The sequence below is a fragment of the Crocodylus porosus genome, unplaced genomic scaffold (genome assembly GCF_001723895.1).
Source record: "Crocodylus porosus isolate Cpor-Errol unplaced genomic scaffold, CroPor_comp1, whole genome shotgun sequence".
NCBI lineage: Eukaryota > Metazoa > Chordata > Crocodylia > Crocodylidae > Crocodylus > Crocodylus porosus.
This window is the reverse complement of record NW_017728886.1, coordinates 189062011-189087777: the sequence shown is the minus strand read 5'-3', so window position 1 is coordinate 189087777 and position 25767 is coordinate 189062011. Positions and strand designations below refer to the sequence as shown.

Genomic DNA, 25767 nt, shown 5'->3' with positions numbered 1-25767 from the left:
TCCTCTTAAATATACCAATAGTTTGAAATCGGGCAGCATGCAGGGCAGGGTGGCACCTTAGAGACTAACAAGCTTATGCCTTAATTCAGAGAGGCACATACTTCTACAGGCAATGGAGTTAAAAGCTATTGCATCTGACAAAATAGGCTGTTGCCTGCAAAAGTGTATACCTCTCTGAAACAGTTACTCTCTGATGTAACACCCTGCACAAAGGTGTGATATGTGAAAAGAAAAGCAGTAAATACCTCCATAACTAACTTAGACCACTCTGAAGTGCTGGTGATAAAGCTTAGGAACTAGATCATCTTTGTTGCCCAAAAAGAAAACCTGACTCCTATCATTCAGATCAGTTAGAAACATTTTCCCTTTTATTATTAGATCCCACAAAAGACAAGGCCTTGGCAGATATATAATTAGATCCACAAAGAGACATAAGCATCTAAACACTATTTTAGGCATCCAGATGTGCCAGCAAACCCCTGCTCAGCTGCTTACATTTCTGCTCATCCACATGAGTAGAGCACCAAACAGCACTGAAAACCAAGTGAGATTTGCAAACTAGACATTACTTCATATATCACTCTTGGAAGACGAGGTCCAGTGGGCACTCCCAGAGCATACCTAATCTTCACAAAGACAGCCAGAAACTAATAATCTGTCTGATCATTCCTTTGGACTGTGGGAGCTCCAGGCTTAAATCTGTTACCTGCCTAAACTCGAGTAGGGATCCTGGTCATTGCTTTCCCAAGTAAGATTCTTTTGGGATGAACTTATGGAAATCTTCCTTATGGAAACTCAGTATAAATATACACTGGAGTAAGGACTGGACTGTAGGTCTCCCAGATAAGTTTCCTAACCAACGCTCTATAGAGCCATAATCAGTTTCTCTCTCTGGCCCAGGAGATACTAAGAAAAATTCAACCCATAAAACATGTATCTGCAAAGCTTGGGCTGTGGTGTAGGGGAGGAACAGAGCCACAGATAGTGCCTCCCCTGACATCAGGGCAAGAATGGGCAGCCTCCTGCCTAATTAACATTGTAATTATGTATCATCAAGGTGTGGCAGGAAAGGAGGCGGGTGGTTGGCCCAGAAACAGGTGGGCAGGCCAATGGCAGACTGGCCCCAGGAAAGCCCCCTGTTGCATTAAGTTTCACATAATGGGAAGGAAAGGAAAGGAAACTTATAGAATTCCCACATAGTAACACCGTGCTATATGTGACCAAATGTCTCTACTCTGTTGTTTAAAATATGAGCATGCTTCGCTAAAATAAGATGGGATCTTTTGCTGTGAATCTCTTGGTTTAACTCTTTCTCGATATGTCAGCATAACTAAAGGAGCATGATACTAAACAAACTCTAGACGCCCAACTATTTCCTCAACAGCACAGTAGGGTTATGCAGCCCACACATAGCTGTGTGCAACCATGGCTACCTTGCCAATTACAGCTAAGCTATCTAGTTTAAAGCTGCAGTTATTTCATGCTGTGTCAACTGATGGACCTTGTGAAGAGTCTGGTTGATGAGATTCAAATATTACAGGCTTTTTAAGGCATAATATTTTCCTAAAAGCTCTTTGGAACTTAACATGGCAGAGAGGGTAGAGAAAAAGGTTCACAAAGAAATTGAGCCACAAAAGCCAAGATGTAAACTCAAACAGAGGTTCACTGATGCATTGTTTTCTGTAGACTGCAGAAATAATCATAAGTAATGAATATGGTGCCCAGCATATAGCAAAGATATAAACAATTATAGCAAGTGACTTTGCAGCTTTTTTGTCCCTTTGCATTTTTTACCTTGTCTTTTTTCTGAAGCCTTTTTTTCTGAAATGAGCTTCCTTAGCTGTTTTGGAATGGACTTGAGATGCAACTGAACTGTCAAGTGTCACTGAATACATATATCCTACTGAAGCAGAAAAATTGTGTCCTGACAATGAAGATCCCCATGATTGACTCCTGCTCTTTGAATTTTCAGAAAGCTGATGGGTGGGGCTCCACAGATGCTTTCATATATTCTGGAAAATATGGAAGTTGAAATAGGCAATGGAGATCAAAGATATGAAGAACTCAAAGACTGAAGCACACAGAGTAAAATACCAGTTGTAGATGAATTCAGGATAACATTCATCATCAGGTACAATGCTGCAGCCAGCCACATATTCCCAAATGATAATTACTGGGCCATAGATTAAGAATGCAAACACCCGAATTGCCCCCATCATAATAAGTCTTGGAAGTCATTCTTCGTAGAATCCTGTAAGACACCTGAAAGCAAATGGAATTGACCGCACATCATGCATTGAGAGAGATTTTTAGAACCAGTGTAAACAACCTGGTTTCATGACCCAATCCCAACTTCTCTTCCCCCAGCTTCTTGTCCCATGCAGGTGAAGTTACGTTACACTTATACCATAATAAGTTAAGCTGTGGTCAAGTTAGATTGCACTGTGAGCAGTCACATATTAATACCATTTTTTGCCTGTACTTGCCACTAGAGGGCTGGTGACTAGGGGCATGACTAGGAGCCAGGTCACCTGTGTTCTAGCCCTACTTGGGGCAGGGGCATAGGAGTGCTGCATCCTGGGGTTTTGGAGGACTGCAAATTGCTCATTTCATCTCCGTGGAGCAGACTGAAGTTCCCATAATACAAGGTAAGTAGTGCAGCCCAGAATTAACCCTCACCTGAGGTAGTGTAACTTTATGATTCTCAGAGGGCACACAGCATGAGTTTAATGAGCTTTAATATGTGGATGCTAGTGTTTTAAGTGCCCTTAGTATGGTCTAAGTGTAGTAACTTCACCCATAGTTTACATTGGCAGCACTAAATTCAACTCAAAAAACAATGGTGGTGCCATTTCATAGGTGGAGGAAGAAAAAAATTGGGGAGGGCTGAGCATATATGTGCATGCACACAGGTGCCTCCTCTCCAGGAAAGTCTGTGTGGGGAAGGGAAGGGAATGGGGCTGGGACCAGGCAGGGATTGGGATGGAACAGAGTGGAGCCAGGCCCACGGCACCCATGTGTTCATCCGTTCCCCCATGTCCAGGGTCAATGCCCGGTGCTAGTGCCAATGAACCTGCCACCCCCAGCCTGACATTCCCTCCAGCGGGGCCCAGAGCAGAGGGCCAAAGAAGTGACAGCCTTGGCTGCACTGCCAGGCCAAAGAGGTTGGAGTTCCTGTGACCCTTCTGGCCACCCCACCAGTCCCTGTACAGCTGGGGCGGGGCAGAGTATAGTATGAATCCGCAGGTCATCCAGGGGCTGCGGGGAGGGGGTGGTGGCTCCTGCTGCTGCACGTCTCGGGAGACATGGCAGGAGGGATGCCCCCAATCTGTGCAAGGCAGGACGGGCTGCCGCTGTGGACTGGGGCCGAGGCAGCACCGGGCTTTTCCCAGTGCGGGGGAGGGGGCTGTGCTACACTGAGAGCAGGCAGCAGTGGCACTGGGAGGGGGGTCAGGTGGGCTGCAGTGAATCTTGGGGTGGCTGCATCTGCCCCCACCACCTGTAGCCTCTCTCCCAGTGCTGCCCCTAAAGTAGCACAGTCCCCCTCTGCCGGGAAGAGCCCGGCGCAGCCTAGGCCCCATCCCATACTGGCAGCCCAGAACACCTTGGCTCTATCCCTACTCTGGTGGGGGGGGTGTGGTTTGGAGCAGTGTGCCCTGGGATACTGGAGGACTGTAAATTGCTCATTTTTTATCTTCATGGAGCAGACTGAAGTTTTCCTAACATGAGCTAGTTAGCATGGTCCAGAGTTAATCCTCGCCTTAAGTGACATAACTTTAAGGTACTCAGAGGGCACTTAGCACAAGTTAATAAGCTTTAACATGCAGATACTTGCATTTTCAGTGCCCTTAATATGGCCTAAATGTAACATGTAACTTCACCCCCAATCTCCCCATTAACCCATTTTCATCCCTCCCTGTATTCTGTGCCAGCTTCATTTTTCCACCTTTTTGGCACTAGCAGGGGGGATCAACAATATAGGGGAGGCTTCTCAGTGCTCTCAATTGTGCTGCCTCAGTGGCCCACAGCAGACAGGAACAGCAATTGTAAGCAAAGATTTTTTTTTTTTTTTTTTTTTTTCAATCCATGCATACCTGGAGTGGAATATGGGCAGCAATTGATGGAATCTCTGGACAACTTAGCTGACAAATTCTACTTGAACATGTGCAGGGAGTTTTGCAGATGCTTGTGTCTTAGCTAAATGCAAGCTAATTATCACTTACTTGGGTGAAATGCAGATCCCTGGCACCAGAACAATCACCAACCCAAACTGAATTCCCTGTTCAAAACAAGATCTGCTTCAAGAAATGGTCCTATTAATTCTCTAATATTGAAAAAACAGAGTGCTTTCAAAACTATAAGTGAGAGCATCTATATCATTGTTAATTACAATTATTCTATGCAATGTTGTTTTTTTTCTATAACACTAAGTGGGCATGAAGGGTTAACTATGAATGTGCTACTCACAGCTTTAGTAACTGACAAGTACTGATCATAGCTGATAAGAGCAATATTAAATGATGATGCTGTGCACATGAGATGGTCCAGGAGAAGCCAAAGCTTGCAGGGACCTTTTCCAAATTCCCACTTTCCTGTCAGGACATAAGGGATATACATAGGGATACAGAATGCACCTATGGAAAGAAATCATAAATATACAATCCAGTCATAATTAAGACTGCAAAAGAAGCAAATGTGAGTGCAGAGCAGTTTTTGTGGTAAAAATATAAATAAAGATATTGGCACCAGATAACAGTTCATAGCATGATGTTCTTGTTTTCTTATGAAATCAGTGAGTAGTTTTCTTATGAACTAGGTGTGACAAAGGTGTATTTGCCGACGTGTCCTGCTTGCTCGAAAGGTCTCCCTCAGGATACAAGACTCTCACCCTCCGGGCCACACGCCCCGAACTTGCCTGCCACGACTTTGATGATTCCTGGTTCAGATGGACTGTCTGGCATGTACACATCCGGAAATGAGACCTTGCGTCTGCTGGTGAGCTAGTGTGGACTCCTCCACCCCTACACCCTCGCCCGTGCCTCCACAGCAGGGATCCCTCCGAAGCCTCCCTCCTCTCGTGTGAGTCCAAACCTCACGAGAAGTGATGGAGGGGCACCATGAATGGTGCTGCTGCCTAAAGCAGCAATACTTGAGGTCCTGCTTTCTTCTCAAGTAGGATCCTGCTTCGTTCTCAGGGGGCCTTCTTCTATGGGCGACCTCAGCTTGCCCCTCTGAGCTTGCCCCAGTGGCTCAGCGCAGAGAACCCCGCCGGCAGCCCTTCCGCCCCTTTAACCCTTTCGGGCTTTGCCTTTATCCTGCTTGCACTGAAGCCAGACGCTCCAGCGTGCTGCGGTTGACCCATCGCCACTCTGGGTCACTGCCTCTGGCTTGTGCCCCTCAGCGGCACCTTACTGCTGCCCCAGAACGTGCGGACCCGGCCTCGGGCAGTGCGCATCCGCCCCTCCGCTTCCTTGCCAGTCTCTGCCGCTCGCCGTGACACTTCCACCTCTGCTCTCTGCTCCGGCGCAGCTTTTGAGCCGGGTGCTCCCGCCGCACACCTATAGCAGGTAAGTGCTTGCGCCGCCTTCTGACTCCACGATGGGGGAGTTCCTACAGGGGGAGCAGCCCAGTGAGCTTCACAGCCCGCTGAATTACCTGCTTCTGCACACTAGATATCAGCAAGGTTTTTATAAACTGCTCATTATAAGGCTTCTTATTACTAATGTCCAGAGATGTATCACAATTTAAAGGGGGAGAGCTGACTCTGGTCCTTGGCCATCATATGATAATATCAACCTGTACTAAGCTAATGGAGTGAGGCAGCCACTGTTGTTTCGTTTAAATGAGTATAATTTACCAAATGATTTCTAGCAATGTATTCCTGTCACTACCTTTGCTACCTCCAGATCTTTTTTTAAACACTTCAAACTATTCCTTTTCATTGTATCAAGAATGAAGAAAAAGATTGTCTGGTTTACTAGAAATATTTTAGACCTGTATTTTCTAGTGTTCCCAAACCATTTGAGCAGTGAACTGATTAAAATATATTTGACTGGAACATATGTGAACTGTTCTAACAGGCATGATCAACCTAAATATAGGTTCATAAATGTCAGCACTAATTTTAAAAGTTTCAAGGTTGCAGACTACCTGCCATTCTCATCAACTTCTGTAGAATTAGGCCATGCTTATCACTTCTTAAGCACATAAATCTCGGTTTAAGAACAGCTTTAATCACCTAAGTTTGGAAATGTTATCATGTTGTCATCATAGTTGGAAATGTAAATCTAACTTAACATTTCTCATTGTTACTAATTAGAGAATGTACAAGACGTCATCTGTTTCTAGCACTTTTCACTGACTGAAAAAAACTTCAGGCCTATAGAAGAGTCAAATGGACTGTGGGAAACAAGAAGTTGATCTGAGGAGAACTGTCATTTTGTGATTGCTCTAAGAAACAAAATATTTGGAAAAAATTTCCAAAAGGATGAAGAGTGAAAGAGCTGAGCTATATTAGAGCACCCAGAGATCAGAGCTCTACTCAGTCTGGGATGCAGATTTCCCAAACTGAAAATTTCTGGATGACAGAAGCTTTATCTTGAACACTTTCTTCAGTTTCACCTCTCGTGCTTGTCCCAAAATTAGATGGGGAACCACCAGCCATAAAATGGAAGGCTGAAAACAAAGCTTTTTGACTTTGTAATTTAATTAAGCAGCAAACAGACTTCCACTGTCCTACAGCACTGTTTCATTGCTTATCAAAGGCTCTCATTACTGTAGGAGAACATTTCAGTACAACAAAACACCAAAAGTAACTCATTATTACCTAGTTCTTCTATAGCAGCCTGTGATATTCAAAGTAATGCCATTGGGAATATGAAGGTTTACACAGCAAAGCACATAAGGTCATTGATCCCTGTTTAAAGGCTATCCAGTGGACTAGGGTCCTCGCTCTACACAGCATTTCAGTAATTTGTACATTTGCACATTCCAAATACTTTAATGAATCTGCCATGTAATTTACAAGGTCAGCATCAAGCTCTACCTAGATTGTAGATAATGTTAGCAACACACTATGACACTATCTGTAGAGTATACTATGTGTTTCCTGTTTGTAATACTTAATTCATACATTGACCACAAACTGTTCTGCCACGTGAAATCCTTCCCTGGCACAGCACAAAAAGAGAGTCTATTTGTTCATCACATCTCAATGTAACATTAAAGAAAAATCTATTCCTGTTGGAGCATACAGCATACTCCCATTCTTGCCTTTGAACCCACCTACTGCAACCTCAGTTGTTGTAAATCTGTCAACACCATTTTGGCCTGCAGGTTTGTTCTTCAACATTTGGAAGCTTGCTCTCTCCCAGCAGATTAGGTGCATGCTAGCTTTCGGGCACAAACACTCGTCTTCAGGCATAGGGAAAGTCTACTGGTGTTTGTATGCTTTCCTGGGTAGAATAGAAGCCAAAATGCAGGTCTGTCAAAATGCAAATGCCTGGCAGGAAGGTGTGAAAAGGTAGTTGGGGATGGGGGAAAAGGGGAGAAGGTGATAAAATGTAGCTGGTAAAATGCAGACAGGTTACCTGGGGTTATCAGATGGCAGGCAGGTATAATGTGCCATAAATCAAATGTCTGAATGGGGGATGTCAGATAACAAAATACGCCAGTTAATTGAGCAGCCCTAGCTGCTGCTTTTTCCGCCATGTCTGAGGCATCCCTCTACCCCTCCTGCGGCATCTCCGCCCCTCCCATGGCACCGCCACCCTTCCTGCAGGCCCTGTGGGACAGGGCGATGGGCCCTGTACAGCCCCACGCAGCCTGTTATGCCCCCAGCCCATGGGGGCTCAGCAGTACAGGCTGCTTTGCCCCAGGCTGTTGGGGCTTGGAGAAACTGGAAGTGCCACAGTGGACACTTCTGGTTTCACTTTTCCTTACAAACCGGCATGCTGGTTAGTGGAGCATGCTGGCTTGTAAGGTGCCAGTTACCAGAGAGTTTACTGTAAATGTTTCTTTGCAATTAACTCATGTTTATGTGTAGAAAGAGAGATTTTCCATATGGGCTTTGATAGGTGTTTCCTCCTCATTTATTCTGGTTATGCCTCAGTGATTCCCTTTATCTTCCAAGGATGATTCCACAAAAACCTTGTGTTTTTCCTGGTTGTTAATCAATTTCTTGATATGTTCCAACTTAGTATAATTTGATAACCTCTTGTTACTGAGGAAGGTAATTCAATCAACATCGGGACTTTCTGATAACCAATAATGAATAGTTTGATTAATGGGATTTTCCTATTAATTACTGCTTGGGATTCTCTCTTGATTTATACAACTACAAGAATTTTGAAGATGCTGAGCTAAAGGGTGTAAAAGAGGAATGAAACAGCTAACAGGGCACACTTCAAGAATGAGAAATCAATCTGACAAGAACAGCTGCTGTGCCCAGCTGATGTTCTAGTGAACAGATCCACACCTGGAGAAGCTGACAAGACTGAGACCACCTCTTTTGCCTGTATTGGTGAGATGCTATCACTTTTCGACAGGTGTTTCGTTTTGAAGCTGTTTTGAGCTCGAAACAGCAAAATCGAAATGAAACAAAAGGCTTCAAAACAACTTCAAAACAAAACAAGGACATTTGAAATATTTTGAAAAATTCAAAATGTTTCAAGTTTCAAAGGCAGGCTTGATTGCAGCTAAACAGAAAGTAAGGAGAGGAAGGAAGGACTGCTCTGATATTGACATCTACTTCCTGGTTCGATTCCCCAGCTCTCTGATCATTTTTCCAGCTCTTCCTGGGGGGGTGTGGGCCCCCGTTCTACATGCGGGGTTTCAGCAGGCTGCCGCTGCAGGCTGGGGCCAGCAGTAGCTGCTTGGCACAGCCTGTGCTGAGCACTGGGAAGACTGTGGTGCTGCTGCTGGCCCCAGCCTGCAGCAGCAGCCTACTGAAACCTGGTGCACAGATCCGGGGGCCCACGCCCCCCATATAGAGCTGTGGGAATGATCAGAGAGCTGAGGAATTGAACCTGGGGCTGGGGAATCAAACTGGGAACTCTGGCTGACAGGTGGACCCACCCCAGCTACCAGACAATGTGTGGTGCCCTACCGAGCCATGCTGCACCCACATGATGGTGCAGCTGCCATATAGGTGCTGGGCAGGGAGGGTGGTCTCCACTGCCCCGCGCTGCGCAGGGGGGCTCTGCCATGAGACCCCAATCACCGCTGCAAGACCCGGTGAGTGCGGGGCTTTTTTTGTTTTTTAAAGCTCCACACTCACCAGCTGTGGAGCATGTGGATGACAGCAAGCTGCCTGGTCTGGATGACCCAAGTCTGCCTGGTGCAGCCTGCACCGAGTGCTGGGAAGAACCCAGTGCTGACACTGGCCCCAGCCGGCAGTGGCAGCCTGCTGTCATCCAGCATGCAAATCCAGGATCCCATGCCCCCTGGGAGGGTTGCAGGGCTGTGCCAGACTCCTCCTGGGGGGCATGGGCCCCTGGATCTGCATGCAGGATGACAGCAGGCTGCCGGCAAGTGATACTAATTTTGCTTTGAACAGTTTGAGGTGCAGTTTCACAGAAACCCCTGCACCTATCTCCTTGAAACCTGGCAGGCTTCATGCCCTCAGAAGGGGCTACCATCCCTACAGTTGTCATCTGAATTGAGCAAGAAATCACAACGTTTAGGCATTTTCTTGAGTCCCCATTATAGCGTATGGTCAAAACGCATCAAAACAGTGAAACAGTTTCAACAAAATGAAACAGAACAGTGCTTCAAAACAGCAAAATGAAACACTGTCCCTTCAAAACAGCAAAATAGAAGTCAAAACAAAATTGTGCTGTTTTGCAGAGCCCTACTAAATATACTGGACTTTGCTTTGTTAGGCTCATTTAACAGTGAATGCTTGTAGTAAATAAAGCCTTTCTGTCATTCAACAAACAAGTTGTTATGTCAATCCTTTATACATTAGTCGTGAATCCCATTTCATGACTTACCATCATCCTTCCCAGCAGAAATCAGAAGACCACAAAGAGAAGCCCAAAGACATAGATCCTCCCCCTCTGTGCGACATTAGTCAGGCTGCAATTGGAATACTGTGTCCAGTTCTGGGTGCCGCACTTCAGGAAGGATGTGGACAGCATCAAGAGGGGCCAGAGGAGGGCCACTCACATGGTCAGAGGCAGCAGGGCAGGCCCTATGAGGAGAAGCTACAGGACCTAGACCTGTTCAGCCTCCACAAGAGAAGGCTGACAGGGGATCTGGTAGCTGTCTATAAACTTACCAGGGGGAGACCAGCGGGGAACAGGAGAGTCCCTGTTTCCCCCTGGGGTGTCTTGAGAAGGAGGCTAGATAATCACCTAGCTGGTATCATTTGACCCCAGAGGTCTTTCCTGCCCATGGCAGGGGGTCGGACTTGATGATCTGCTCAGGTCCCTTCCAATCCTACCTACTATGAAACTATGAAACTATTAATGGAGCGTAGCTGCTTATCCTCAGCACTGAGCATACCCTTCCTCCCAACCAGTGCCTACTGTAGGAGTACACAGAATATATGAGATGAATATAAAATATAAATAAATCCAGTGGTCCTTGGTGTGACTGTAAGCTGTATCTGACTGGAGGGTCTGCTGGCAATGTGGTAGGGCTACTCATCATGGAGTAGCTCAAATAAAACACCACAATATTGCAACCTCAGAAGTAAGGCAAATATAGGCACCTCAAAATCCTACCCTCCACTGCCTTGTGGGAGCTCCTTAGTTGGAGAAAGGCTAAGGGACATCACCCTGACAGAAACATGCCCTCAATGAGGCCTTAGGCAGTCAGCAGCAGTTCTTATCTGTTGCTGTCTGGCAGAAGCTACAACCATCCAGGCAGTGAATGTCTGGACTCAGTCTGGCCTTTGGATTCTGTCTCGATGGTCTAAAAAAGGGTTTTAGGCAGCCTCTACTCCTCCATACTCTTGCCTGTGCAAATGCCTCAAAGGTATTCAGTGGTGGTTGCAGGACTCTACATGTGGATTCACTGGGTACTTGATTAGACCTGTTAGGCATACACCACGATCCAGAGGATTGATGGTTGCCTACTGGAAATAATCCCAAAGAGAGTTGTTTTATTCTGTGCCTATTCGTTAAATGTCTTTCATAAGAAAAAAAGACCAATTCCTTAGTTCATTCTCATTTCCATTCTATGATAGCACTATGACACTGCATTACTAGAGCTTACTAAAGCGGTTCAGCTTGGTTTTGTAGGCACCTAAGGAGGAGTTATGCATAATTTGGGCATCTAAACTCCAAGAACAAACCAGATTCAGCAGCCACCACTTCCTTTAGGCACCTACATTTTAGAATGCCATAATCCCCAGGCACCAACATGTGGGCTTTAGCACATGCTCAGAAACAATCCAGTTTGAGCACTATGACACCTAGCCCCACCTGTCTATTTGCATCTTCCAGAGATTGTGGGCCTTAAGGCCCAACTACTTAACTAATAGCTGCCACTGTGTGTGGCCAAGAGTTGAAAGACACATCTAAGATTTATTTATTTATTTGTGGGACAGCTAAAGAAGAAAAGGGTAAGAGTGATGTGGGGGTCAAAGGTTCAAAATGTGAAAAGTTCTCTGGAGGGGGACACAGAGCAGTTCCCCAGGCCACACCCACTGGTCCTTAAAGGCATCCAAGGAGCCTGTAGATGCTGCCCACTGGTGCTGTGTCCAGAAACGTGCACGGACAAGTAAGAGGAAAGCATCCCCACAGTCTCCAGGCAGCTTCCCGATCAGAGCCTCCTTCCTGGTCAAGTATAGGGCCCACTTAGCCAGAGCCAGGAGGAGGTTAACCAGGAGGTCCCGGGACTTAATGGGGCCATGGATGGGGTGACCAAAAACAAAAAGGTGGGGGGGTGAAATTCAACCAGAACTTCAGGAGGAGGTTCTGGAGGTGGAGGTGCTGCAGCCTGGTGCACTCGAGACCTAACCCCACCTGAGGTCCGTGATTCCTTCCCTTAGAAGCGGAATTAGGATGTTGGGATATGCAGGGGCCTTCCTGGGGCCAAGCAACTATTGCAACACTGACGTGGAGGATGAATTATATAGCAAGGACAGCCCCAAAAATAAATGTCAGAGGCTAGGGACAGATATTCAAAAAGCCTGAGCCTCAATTGATTCAACCTTGGCAGGTTAGTCTAACCTGGCTAGGCTGAACTGGTTGGAAACTGGACAGACATTCTCTCTGGACTGAGGAAATTCAGGCACATTCCTGCAGTGGCTCAGGCTAGAAGCTGGGGGATGCTAGAGCAGCCCTCCCTTCCCTTGCACAGAGTTGAGTTGAGGGGGATCTGGCCAGGCCCTGTCAGGACATTCTCATTAGGGAAGTCTGCCTGCACCATCCCAGGCTTTTCCCCACTGGCTGCTCAAGGGGTGGGAGAGTTGTCAACCCCCAGACCCTTACTAGCACTCTGAGGCAAGGGGGAATATGCAGTACATACATCTGTTGATGATATAGAGCTTTTCAGTCTCTCTCCCTGCCTGTCAGACTGTTTGCAGCAAACTGACAGGCAAGCCAGGTAGCCTGGTTCTGATAAGAGTCTTTATCACCCGATTAGCAAAACAATAGCCTCTCTCCCATTTCTTCAAACTCTTTTTAAACAGCTTACCAGGGTAACCTGTTAATTAGATCCAAAAGCCCTGTTCTGTCTGCCTGCCTGTCCCAATGAAATTAGAAACAGACACCTCTCAGCATTAGCTAGCATACCACATGCCTAGGGTCCGTGGGGCCGGGGTCTGTGCTGTGGGAGATGGGAGGGAGGGGGTGTGATTTCCTGCTTGAGCAGCGAGGGGAGTATGGCAGGGGGAAGCCAGAAGATCCTGCTATGTCTGCAGTCTGTGCTGGAGCCTTATACAGCACAAGCTAGCATACCATGTGCTGGCTATGATCCGTGCTGTGGGAGAGGAGACCAGTTTGGCTCAGCAAGGATATCTTCAGTAAACTAAATCACAAAAAGGAAGCTTATAAGAAGTGGAAACTTGGACAAATAACTAGGGAAGAAACTTGGACAAATAACTCAGGCATGCAGGGATGAAGTCAGGAAGGCCAAGGTGCAATTGGAGCTGCATCTAGAAAGGGATGTGAAGGGTAACAAGAAGGGTTTCTACAAGTATGTTGGTAGCAAGAAAAGAGTCAGGGAAAGTGTGGGTCTCTTACTGAATGAGGGAGGCAACCCTGTGACAGAGGATGCAGAAAAGACAAAGTGCTCAATACCTCCTCCACCTCAGTCTTCACAGGCAAGGTCAGGTCCCAGAGTATTGCACCAGGCAGCACAGTTTGGGGAGGAGGCAAGCAGCTCTCAGTGGTGAAAGAACAGGTTAGGGACTACTTAGAAAAGCTGGACATGTACAAGTCCGTGGAGCCAGATGGGATGCACTTGACACTGCTGAGGGAGTTGGCTTATGTGATTGCAGAGCCACTGGCCATCATCTTTGAAAACTCATGGTGATCAGGAGCAGTCCTGGATGATTGGAAAAGGGCAAACATAGTTCCCATATTTAAGAAAGGGAAAAAGGAGGAGCTCAGGAACTACAGACCAGTCAGCCTCACCTCAGTCCCTGGAAAAATCATGGAGCAGATCCTCAAGGAATCCATTTCTAAACACTTGGAAGAGAATAACATGATTAGGAACACTTAGTATGGATTCACCAAGGGCAAGTCATGCCTGTCCAACCTGATTGTCTTCTATGATGAGATGACTGGCTCTGTGAGATCAGTGGATGTTGTGTACCTTGATTTTAACAAGGCTTTTGGTATGGTCTCCTACAACATTCTCACAGGCAAGCTAAGGAAGTATGGGCTGGATGAATGGAATGGAATGTGGATAGAAAACTGTCTGGAACATTGAGCTCAGAGAGTAATAATCAATAGCTCGATGTTTAGTTGATAGCCAGTATTAAGTGGAGTGCCCCAGGAGTCAGTCCTGGGGCCAGTTTTGTTCAATGTCTCCATCAACAACCTGGAAGATGGCATAGAGTGCACCATCAGCAAATCTGCAGATGATTTGCTGGGTGGAGTAGTAGATATGCTGGAAGGTAGGACTAAGATTCAGAGTCACCTAGACAAATTGAAGGATTGGACCAAAAGGAATGTCATGAGATTCAACAAGGACAAATGCAAAGTACTGCCTTTAGGACAGAACAATCCCATGCACCAGTACAGGCTGGGGACTGACTGGGTAGGGGTAGCAGAAAAGGACTTGGGGGTCACAGTGGGCAATAAGCTGAATATACACCAACTGTGTGCCCTTGTTGCCAGGAAGGCTAATGGCATACTCAGCTGCATTGCAAATATGTTGCCAGTAGGCCAAGGGAAGTGATTATGCCCCTCTATTCAACACCAATGAGGCCACATTTGGAGTGCTGTTTGCAGTTTTGCCCCCTCCCCCCACCCCTCACTACGGAAAGGATATGGGCAAATTGAAGGGAGTCCAGCAGAGGGCAACAAAAATGGTGAGTGGGTAGGGGGTAATGACTTATGAGGAAAGACTGAGGGAAATGGTCTTATTTAGTCTAGAGAAAAGGAGACTGAGAGGGGACTTAATAGCAGCCTTCAACTTCCTGAAGGGATGGTGGGGATCAAAATAGGATGGAGCTAGACTGCTCTCAGTGGTGGCAGATGACAGAACAAGGAGCAATGGTCTCCAGTTGCAACAAGGGAAGTTTAAGTTAGATATTAAGAAGAATTTTCTCAGTAGGAGGGTAGTAAAACACTGGAACAGGTTACCCAGAGAGGTGGTGGAAGTTCCATCCTTACAGGTTTTCAAAACCTGGCTAGACAAAGCCTTGGCTGTGATGATGTAGTTGGGGATGGTCTTGCTTTGAGCAGGGGGTTGGACTAGATGACCTCCTGAGGTCCTTTCCAATCCTAACTTTCTATGATTCTACAACAGTGATTCTTAACCAGTGTGCTACAGCAACCTGCCATGCCTGGAGATCTTTTTAGTGCCCCACACAGTGCTGTGTAATATTAGCCTGATGAGGTGTGCAAGCACCTGCATAGCTTCACAAGATAAACCCAAGGATTTTAAAAGGGAATCCATAGTGCCAAACCATTATGACCCATTGTGGTCTTTCTTAGTTCTGTGCAACAGAAGAATTGATATATTATCTTACCATAGTCAAAAAGTAAATGAAAGCTAAGAGTTGACATTTTCCAAGGGGTGCCTTGAGTCTAACAAGGAGTGCTTTGAGTCAAAAATGGTTGAGAACCTTTGTCTGTAAGGTGCTCTGCTACCTTGCCTTCTCCCTATATCAACCTGGGAAAGCAAATTAAGCACAGACTTTAATTCTATACTCACAAGATAATGAACAGCTGTGCAGTGCAATGGTATATATTTAGAAAAACAAAAATAAATGTAATTACCAGGGATCCTGGTTTTCTCTGATAAAAAATATTCCAAAATTTTCTGATTTTAAACTCCCTCCCCCCCCCACAATCCATATTTTTCCATGATTACAACAAAACGGCACTATATATGCTCCAGCATCACAGATTGAAAATCCAGATAATCTAGAACTCAGTCAATATTCATGCACATAATTCTGCAACAAAAATCTATTTATGGTTTATTCACATTTTTCCAGCAATTCCATTAGACCACTGCTTTCAAACTAAAAGCATATGTACAGTAATAAAGAACCCTGTGAGTAATTGGATTTTTCTCAGGCTGGATATATTCTTTTATTGGCTTCATAGGCCAGTCTTAAATTATCTTTGAAGAAGGAACACATTTTTATTAAGTAAACCATATTTCGCACATGGATAATGCTTTTCATGCAGCACTCTCAAAAAGCTTTCCAAATACTATGCCAGATTCTCATCTTATATAAACTGACATGCCTCTATTGCAGACAATGGTGCCTTGACAATTTATCCATGCCAAAAGTCTGAGCCATTAAGCCAAACACTATGCCTGTGAGGTAGGAAGTCATTACCACTGTAATTGAGAGATATAGGAAGACACAGAGAAAACAATTGTTAAAAAGTCACACTCTGAGTCATGATGAAAAGTAGGAAGAGATAGCAGACATCTTGACTCCCAGTCCCATAGTGCAGAGTGGAGCGTGACAGCCATGAATTGGGAGCCATTAATTTTTGTGCAATAACATTTGACAGACACTTGAATTTAAATGACTCTGACCTCCACTGGCATTGGAGGACTCCAGGGAGCAATCCCTGTTGTCTATGCCTGTCTCTTTAATGAAGTGCCAGTGGGACTCTTGCCTTTCTGGACAGAGGCCCATAGGAATATAAGAACATAAGGAGTGCCATACTGGATCAGACCAATAGTCCATTTAGCCCAGTATGCTGTCTCTGACAGTGGTGAGAATGGATATTTTAGAGAGAGAGCATATCAGCAAGGTATATCTACAGTGATCCAGCCTCTGTCATTCCCTTCCCAGCACCTACCATCATTGGTTTAAGGATGCCAGAGGATACATCCCTCATAGTTCTATTTAATGTTTATTAGTATGTAGCAAAACCCCCAGTTTTTCTTTTTTTTATTTATTTTAAAATGCATTACCTCCCCTTCCCCAACCATTTCTGACTTTTGCTCTCCCTCCCTATTCCCTATAGGTAAGTATAAGTAAGCTAAGATGTAACATTTAATTTTAGGTAGTAAGTTTTATTTTTCTCTCCCCTCCTTGCAAATAAGTTCCCTGCTATTTTGATATTGATACCCACTGTTTTATAAGTGATAATTATTATATTTGTACTGCTTATATATTGTGTGATTACAGTTTTAGGCCTATATATGTAAGTTAGCATAAGTCATGTCAAGTTTCCATTTTGTATGTCAAGCATCCATCTTGTGTCCTCTGCCCGGGCATCCCCTGTGTTGCAACTCTATGATTCATGTACCCCTCCCATGTAAATTGGTTCCCGGATGAATGAGAGTGATTGGGAATGATTGAAATACAATGGTAGCAGGCCTCTACTGAATGGCTTGTAACAACCAGGCCATCACCTCGCATTGATTCATCCAGGAACCATGGACCTCACCCAGGAACAGAGACAAGAATCTAGCATTTGAAAGACAACAAGACCCTGCAGAACCAGCAACCCTACCATTGTACCCCACCATTACAGACACCCGAAACTGGACATCCCTGCATGGAGCACACATGCTCAGTACGCCAGGGGCTGACCCTTGCCTGGGCATGCCTCCTGTGACTAGGGTCACACAAGGTCTACTCCTATAAAAAGAGGCAGTGAGGACAGACCCAGTGGGACGCCCTCTCCATCTGGACCAGCACCATGCCACACCAAGTATCTACCCAGAGGTCCTGCCAGTGACCCCACTCTGGACAACACCTACTGGACAAAGACCCCTTTCCAGCCTGGATAGGTAGCTATCACCCCCCACCTCGTCTTCACCCAAGGACTTGGACTCTGCTTCTCTTCCCTACCTGGACTCCAGCCCTTCCACTGAGTCTCTTTCTCCTGCTGCCATCGTGAGTGCTTGTGTGAACCAATAACTTCATGGGGCTGTGTAGTGTGTTGTCTGTGTAATAGAACTGTTATTTGGACCCCTAAGTTAGGTTTTACTTTACTAGGATTTGGCCCTACTCCAATCTCTGCTCCTCACCCTTCTAAGTTCTGTTTCATTTCTCCCTCTCCTGCTTCTGGCTCACTGCCACCTCCAACAGCTGTCCTGAGCTCCTCTCCGCCTCCAACCCCCTGTTTCTTTGCCATTGTTTTATCCCCACTGCCTTTTCCTTTTCCCCTGAGCAACCAGGTTCCTGCCTCAGTTTCTTTCCTGGCTGTGTCCTCCTTGCCACCACTTATCTGCCCCCCACAATATCTCAGCTGTTTGCCTCAGTTTCCAGCCCCAGTCTACCTTAAGTAAACTCCAAGCCTCAGTTCCTCAACCAGCTTCTTTCTAGTCTACTGGTTCTAATCCTGGTTCCGGCAACTTTTACTCCTTACACTTTAACTCTCTCTCTCTCTCTCACCTGAACCTTCCCCCAGGTCCCCAAGCACTCACATACACACTGTACCATTCAAGTTAGGAACTTACCTGTGTGTATGTATAGGTGGTGTGGAAGAAATCAGACTTTGCGTTGTGGTTGAATCAGAACTGACAGAGCCAGCTTTTCTTTATTTAGGTCTATACTGTGATCACAGGGAGGATTTCATACAGCAAGGGGTATCACCCACTTGTCTGTTTCAAAGGAATCCTCCTCCTCTTTAAGTTTTCAAGCATTTTTATACTGAAGACAGATAGAGAGAAAAAAATATGACCTTGGAGAAACTAAAATAAGTTTACTTAATTAGACATCTGTGCACAGGGTAATAAGACATGCAGGATTTCTTATCTCAAAACATGTAACTGAAATAAGCAGTATCAGCACTTCTGGTCGCTGTCTGTTTTTCTAGTCAAGTAGGCCAGAAGCCTGACTAAATTTACTCCTACAGTAGGTTGTACGTGTGTGAACTGGTGTGTGTGTGCATAATATACAAATTGTCTGTGTCTAACTTTTGGGGTGTATGGTGTATGTGCTTGAATTGGTGATAGGGATGCATGTGCCTAGTCTGGTTTGGATGTGTATGTGCCTGAGCTGGTAGTGTGTGTGTGTGTGTGTGTGTGTGTGTGTGTGTGTGTGTGTGTGTGTGTGTGTGTGTGTGTGTGTGTGTGTGTGTGTGTGTGTGTGTGTGTGTGTGTGTGTGTGTGTATGCACCTAATTGATTTGTGTGTTTGTATATGTGCAATTGTGTCACATCCTCCTGTCTAAGTGCACTATTGAGATCCTGAGAGTTGGCCTGACCTCACAGGGCAACAAATAAGTCTATCATCTATGAACTTGTCTAGTCCTTTTTTCTGAACCTGGTGATACTACATGATTCTACAACGTCCTGTGGTAATAATTTCTACAAGTTAACTACTCATTACATTAAAAAAGTACTTTCTCTTGTTAGTTTTACACTTGTCTTGTACTAAAAGAAGTAACTAGGAAAATTGGGCACCCTGATTAGGGATAAGAAAGGGGGGGTGTTGCTGAGCTCCGGAGAGCTAAGCAGGGGCAAAGAGGGGAGCAAGAGTCTTTCCTAACTTGGAAACTCAAAGACTCTGGCTGGTGCTGAAGAGGCATGGGCTCCCTCTAAATCAGGAGCAGGCAATTATTTCAGGCGGAGTGCCACTTACCCAGTTTTGGCAGGCTGCCAAGGGCCACATATGTAGCCCTGCCCCTTGACAGGTGCCCCGCCCCCTGGTCACCATCTTGGGACCAATGTCCCAATGTCTTGGGACTAATGTCCCAGGGCCAGCACCAGTGGGGCCAAAAGCGGGGCACAGGCTGGCAGGGGCCTGTGGTGCCAGGCTGCGCTGTACCACCAGGGAGAGGAGGGAGCTGACCGAGCTCCATAGAGCCCCTGCTGGCTGGGACCCTGCGCTCCTGCCACCCTGCTCTGGGCTCCACGGGCACTGGCCCCAGGACACCAGTGTGGGCTCCGTGCTCTGCTGGCTCCCACACCTGCTCACTCCCACTCTCGGTGTCCCCCAGCCCCACAGTACAGGTGGGGGGAGCACACAACCCCGACACCCTACTCACCAGCAGGGAAGCAACTGGTGCTGAGCATGGGGAAAAGTGGCCCTTCGCCCACCCCTGCTGCAGGCGCTTGCAGCCCACGTAAGGCTGTCCTGAGCAGGAACAGGCAGCCCCACGTGGGCTGTAAGTGACTACAGCACGGGGCACCAGCTACAGGGCAAGTGAGGGGCTGCTTTTCCCCATGCTCAGCACCAGCTTGTACCCCAGCCCCACTACCAGCCGGGGCTCTGTGCCAGCTCTGGGCTTGCACATCAGGGCTGCATGGAGCGGCAGTAGCTGCAGCCCCCCTGCTTGCCAATAAAAAAAACCACGAGAACAACTAAAACAACCCTTTGAAGTTTTGGTTCCAACCCTGTAGGGAATGAAGGTTGGCTTTTGTTAGATGCTGCAGACACATATTGATGCTCAGTACTTGCGTTGTTCATATTGTGCGTCCAGTTCAGTTCACTTACGAAGAAACTCAGATCCAGTAAGTGTGTCCTGTAATTTAATGTAACTAAAATGTATTAAAATGATATGCTACTGAATCCAACAGGAATCCAAAATAATTTCAGTTACAATCACACCACTCACTGAGACAGAAACAATAGTCCTGTCAGACATTTTTGTCTTTGAAACCTCCTATCCTGACCACTGATTCTTAGAGTCCATCAACACCATTTGTTTTCTGGTCTGCAGATTTGAACTTGAACACTGAGAAGTTTTGCCTTCCCCCCAGGGGACTGTATACACATTTTTCAACAACATTCCCAGACCACATCCTCCTCCAGCAGAAATCAAAGACCACACAGAGAAGCCCATAGACATTAATGGAGCATAACAGCTAATCTTCAGCACTGAACATACCCCTCCTCCCAACCAGTGCCTGCTGTGGAAGTACATGGAATGTATGAGATAAATCTAAAATATAAATAATCCCAAAGAGAGAAGTTTTATTCTGTACATATATTTTACAATTCTTTGATAAGAGAAACAAAGATTCTTTTTTATATTCAGTATTTCCATTCTGTGATAGTAGTATGGCACTGTGCATTACTAGGGCTCACTTTGGAACAGGTTCTGATTAGTCTTGTAAAATCTAAGCAGGAGTTGCTTCATTTGGATATCTAAACTCCAAGAACAATCCAGATTGGCTTAGCTCCAACAGCCACCGTTATGCGCCAAATTTTGGACTGCACTATTCCTCAGACGCTAACACTTGGGCCCCTGGCACATCTTTGTTTAATGGAGTGGTGGGCTCTGATCCCTGGTCCCAAAAAACTTGCCTCCTGTTTTGGAGGAAGGCACATTTTTGGGACCAGGGATCAGATCCAAAATGCATCATTTTTACTTGCCAGTGCATAATTTTAATCCCAGGCTCCTCCTTCACTGACAGGTTGGGCTGGGGGTGTTCAATCCAGCCTCAGGATGTCACTGGGGACCCAAATCATCAGTGGGGGGCTAAGGCTGACAAAGAACTGATTGTCAGGATGGAGCCAACAATCAGCTGATTGTCAGCCCTGACCCCAGATCAAACTGGGGCCAATTCAAGTCCCCAGTGCAGTCCCTGTGTGATCAGAAGCTCCTAGCAAAGGGAACCAAAGGGCTTCCCCCTCAAGTGACTTTACATTTTAATGACTGTTGGCACCAGCTCCATGTTAAACTTAAATGTTATACAAAGCAACCATAAAAATGTTCTACATTATACATGAAATATTTAATGGCTAATTTGCCATTCTATGGCACCATAAATTGGGTGCACGTGTAGCACCATTGTTATTTATCCTGTAATTAACATGTAGAGGAGGCCTGCGCATGCTCAGAAACAATCTGGTTTGAGCACTCTGACACCTAACCCACCTGAGAGGAATTAGGAGCTTGGGATCCCCAGTGGCATTCCTGGAACTGAGCAACTATTTAGTAAACATTGCAACACTGATGTGGGGGATGATTTTTATAGCAAGGAGGAAATCGTAAAAGTAATTCCCTCAGCAAGCCCCAATAATTATTATCAAGTGCACATTTTTTAGATCAGGTTCTTTATCTCTCCTGCAGGCTGATTCATGCCTAGTAAGGTCAGAAAAGCTGGTTTGAGCAATAGCTTGCTCTCTTTTGAAAGAAATAATTCATTATAATACTCCATAGGATTTAGCTTCTACTATACCTCGCGTACAAATATGACATATAAAAAGATGCAAAATTCTCCTCTTCAAACATCCTCTAGAATTCAAACCTCATACAAAATTGTTTTATGGGTGGTAGTAAGCATTAAGGGCCTGATCCTGTCCTTGCAAAGTACCCTCTGACATCAATAGCCGAAGATCAGTATTCAGTTTATTAATCCCAGGGAATGAAAGCAAATGGAGCAGTAGAGTTTTGCTGCTGACTTCAGAGGAATCCAGATTTCACCTCAAAGATGGTAACACTGTTTACTTTGCTTCCCCTTTCAGTCCCCTATGAGGGTGACCATATGTCTTGGTTTGTCTAGGACAATCCCAGATTTCATAGGCTGCACAGCATCCTGACTGGTTGGTGAAAATTGAAGCAGAAGTCCTGGATTGGTGGAGAATGGGGCAGGGAGAGAGTGCTGCTGTGAGTGTGGGATGCTCACACGTACATACGTATGTACGTGTGTGTGGAGCATCTTGGAAAGGTGCTCGGTGCGGTGGCTTGAACCCCACATACTAGTAGCCCATGCCCACAGCAGCGCACCCCCATGACCCTGCTCTGCCCCAGCTGATCCCCACCAATTCAGGACTTTTGCTTCAATTTTCAACAACCAGCCAGGATGCCAAGACAGCCTCTGTCATCTGCAAGAACAGCCTAGCTCCATCCTCTTTCAAATCCCCCTTCAGGTGATTGAAGACTGCTATTAAGTCTCCTCTCAGTCTCCTCTTCTCTAGACTAAATAAGCCCAGTTTCCCAAGTCTTCCTTATAAGTCATGTCCCCCAGCCCCCTCACCATTTTTGTCACCCTCTGCTGGGCTCTCTCCAATTTGTTCACATCTTTTTTGTAGTGGGCGGCCCAAAACTGAACACAGTACTCCAGATGTGGCCTCACCAGTGCTGAATAGAGGGAAATAATCACTTTCCTTGACCTACTGGCAACACATTTGCAATGCAGCCCAGTATGCCATTAGCCTTCTTGGCAAGTAGGGCACGCTGCTGGCTCATATTCAGCTTACTGTCCACTGTAACCTCCAGGTCCTTTTCTGCAGAGCTGCTGCCCAGCCAGTCAGCCCCCAGCCTGTACTCATGCATGGGATTGTGCCATCCTCAGTACAGGACCCTGTACTTGTCCTTGTTGAACCTCATAAGATTTCTTTTGGCCCAACCCTCCAATTTGTCTAGGTCACTCTGAATCCTAGCTCTATCCTCCAGCACAGGTGTTGTCTGCCAGGGGTATGCATACTCCTAGAAGTACTTGGAAAGGTGATGAGGGTATGCATGGGTGGGCAGAGACAGAGCAGGGCAGGGGGGTGAGGGCATTGGTGCCCCTCTGTGAACGGATGTAGGGCAGAGGGACTCACACGTGGCAGCTGCCACCACCACCTTGTGCTACCACCCGCTACCTGACACTGCCGTCTCCCAGGAGCAGGGGGTGAAGGCAGTGGTGCCCCCCTGCAAGCTGCACAGGTGCCACCCAGCCCGCAGTTTTGTGGGCTGCTGACAGGCAGTGCACATTTGGCTGGGCACAAAGCCCATCATCAGCCCATGGAGCCACACATGCAACCAGCCATGGGAAAGTGGAGCACAGTGGTGGCATGGGAGGTGGGTGGCGGCGGTGGCAGGGAGTGGTGGATGGCAGCCAGAAATCAGAAAGGGTACACTTGTCAAAATGGTTGAAAACCCCTGCTCCAGCATATCTACAACTCCCCCCCAGTTTGGTGTCAATTGCAAACTTGCTGAGGGTGTACTCCATCCGATCTTTCAGGGACCAACCCCTAGGGGACTCCGCTTGATCCTGGCTGCCAACTAGACATAGAGCCATCAGTTACTATTTTCTGAGCCCAATGCTCCAGCCAATTTTCTATCCACCTTACACTCTATTCATCCAGCCCATACTTGCTTAGCTTGCCTGGGAGAATGTTGTGGGATACTGTATCATAAGTCTTGCTAAAATTAAGGTACACCACATCCACTAGTCTTCCCACATCCACAGAGTCAGTCAGCTCATCACTGAAGGCAATTAGGTTGATCAGGCATGACTTGCCCTTGGTGAATTCATGTTGACTGTTCCTAAATGTTTGGTTCTGCACCAAAATAGGAATTTGTACTTTCTTATGAATAAACAGAATTACATCAGAGATATCAGCCCCCTCACCACTTTCTCCCCATCCATGTAATCATTTACAAGTCCTTGCATTTTGCTAGCTGGTCTGGTCAAATGGTGTAAAAATGTGTACCAAGTAAAGCAAATTAAACATGGACTTTAATTCCATATTCACAAGATAGCAGATAGCATCACAGTGCAGTGCTATAGTGTTGAAAAAAGTGATAATCAGGGTAATGATCAAAGACTGGCAGAACACATGCTATGAGCTCTGTGGTTAGTGTCCTGGACTCCAAACAACTGAGCATCAGTACCTTCACCACCTGTATTGCACACCATCTTTCCCCAACATACTGTACTGCTCCAACATTGCAAACTGAAAATCCAGACACTCTAGAACTCAATCAATTATCATCCACAGGAAGCTCCACCAAAAAAAATAATAAAATATCTCCCCACACTTTTTTCACAGTATCCAGCAATTCCATTAGACCCATGCTTTCAGACTAAAAGCACAAATACAGTAATCTAAAGAACACTGGGAATAACTGGATGCTCTCATCCTGGCTGCATTTATTGAGCTTCCTGGCCTCAAATGCCAGCCTTCTGTTGTTATCAAAGGAGTACAGATTTGTATTAAGTAAACAATACTTTGTACACTTATAGTGTTTTCCATCTAGCACTCTGAAAAAGCTTTCCAAATATTAGATCAGATCCTCATCTAGTGTAAATTGGCACAACTCCCTTTGAGTTAATGGGTCTTTGACAATTTACCCCTGCTAGGTATCCTGCTTAAGTCCAGCATCAGCCCTCTAAGGCAGGAAGGTATCATTCTACAGAGATTTGTATGAAGGCAGAGACTGACAAGTGAAAATGCTGCCAGAAGTCAGTATTATAGCTGGGAATAGTGCACACTTAGCAGATTTCCAGATGACACCAAGCTGGATGGAGTTGCAGACACTCTGGAGGGTAGGGTTAGAATTCAGAATGACCTTGATAAACTTTATTCTGCACTGGTGAAACCTCAGATGGAGTACTGCATCCAGTTTTGAGCCCTGCACTTCAAGAACCACATGGATACATTAGAAAGAGTTCAGCAGAGAGTAATCAAAATTATTAGAGGACTGGGAAACATGATTTATGAAGGCTAAAAGAATGAGGATAATTTAGTCTGGAGAAGAGAAGACTGAGGGCTGATTTGATAACACTCTTCAAATACCTGAAAGACGGTTATAAAGAGGATATAGACAGCCTTTCTTCCAAGTAATAGGACAAGGAGCAATGGTCTTAAATTAAAGCAAGGGAAATTTAGGTGGGATATTACGAAGAACTTTTTCACTATGAGGGTGCTTAAGCATTGGAACCAGCTACCCAGAAAGTGTTCAGTTCACATTTGCTGCACTCTCAAATGCATATGGTCGAAAAATGCCCCCAGAGTCCAAAGTGGTACATTAAATTTAATTGTCACTACAATGTACGTTTGGATTTACTGTAAAATAAAGACAAGTTTAGTATAAAAAAATATATACTGTCCAGGTATTTTGAAGAAATTTTACTCCCTCCTTCTGGCAAGTCCCCAAAAACAAAAGAAATACATTTTCCAATACTTTTCTTAGGAGAACATCTTGACAATTGTTCCTAAAAGGGGTATTTCTACTGATTCATAAGTCTCTGCACTTCACCATGTGTAATTCCTCCACAGCCTTGCCCCAGGCTTGTGTTATTATTTAGAATACAGGCAGAATTCAGGACAGGTAACAGTCAGTAGTGTGCAAGTGCATGCCCTAGTCTCCCCAGCTGTACCTTGCAATGTCCAAAAGCTCATTTCACAGTTACGCAGCAGCTAAGGTAGTATTTGAACACTTCCTTGCTGGCATTCAGATACTCAATATAAAACATCATGTATCAAGGGATGAGTAGATAGGCT

The 25767-nt window shown here is 45.7% G+C and overlaps 1 pseudogene; it reads right to left on the bottom strand.

The window, feature by feature from the left end:
• Positions 1-1478: 1478 nt before the first annotated feature.
• LOC109314308 lies at positions 1479-20094 on the bottom strand (annotated as a pseudogene).
• Between the last annotated feature and the right edge of the window lie 5673 nt (positions 20095-25767).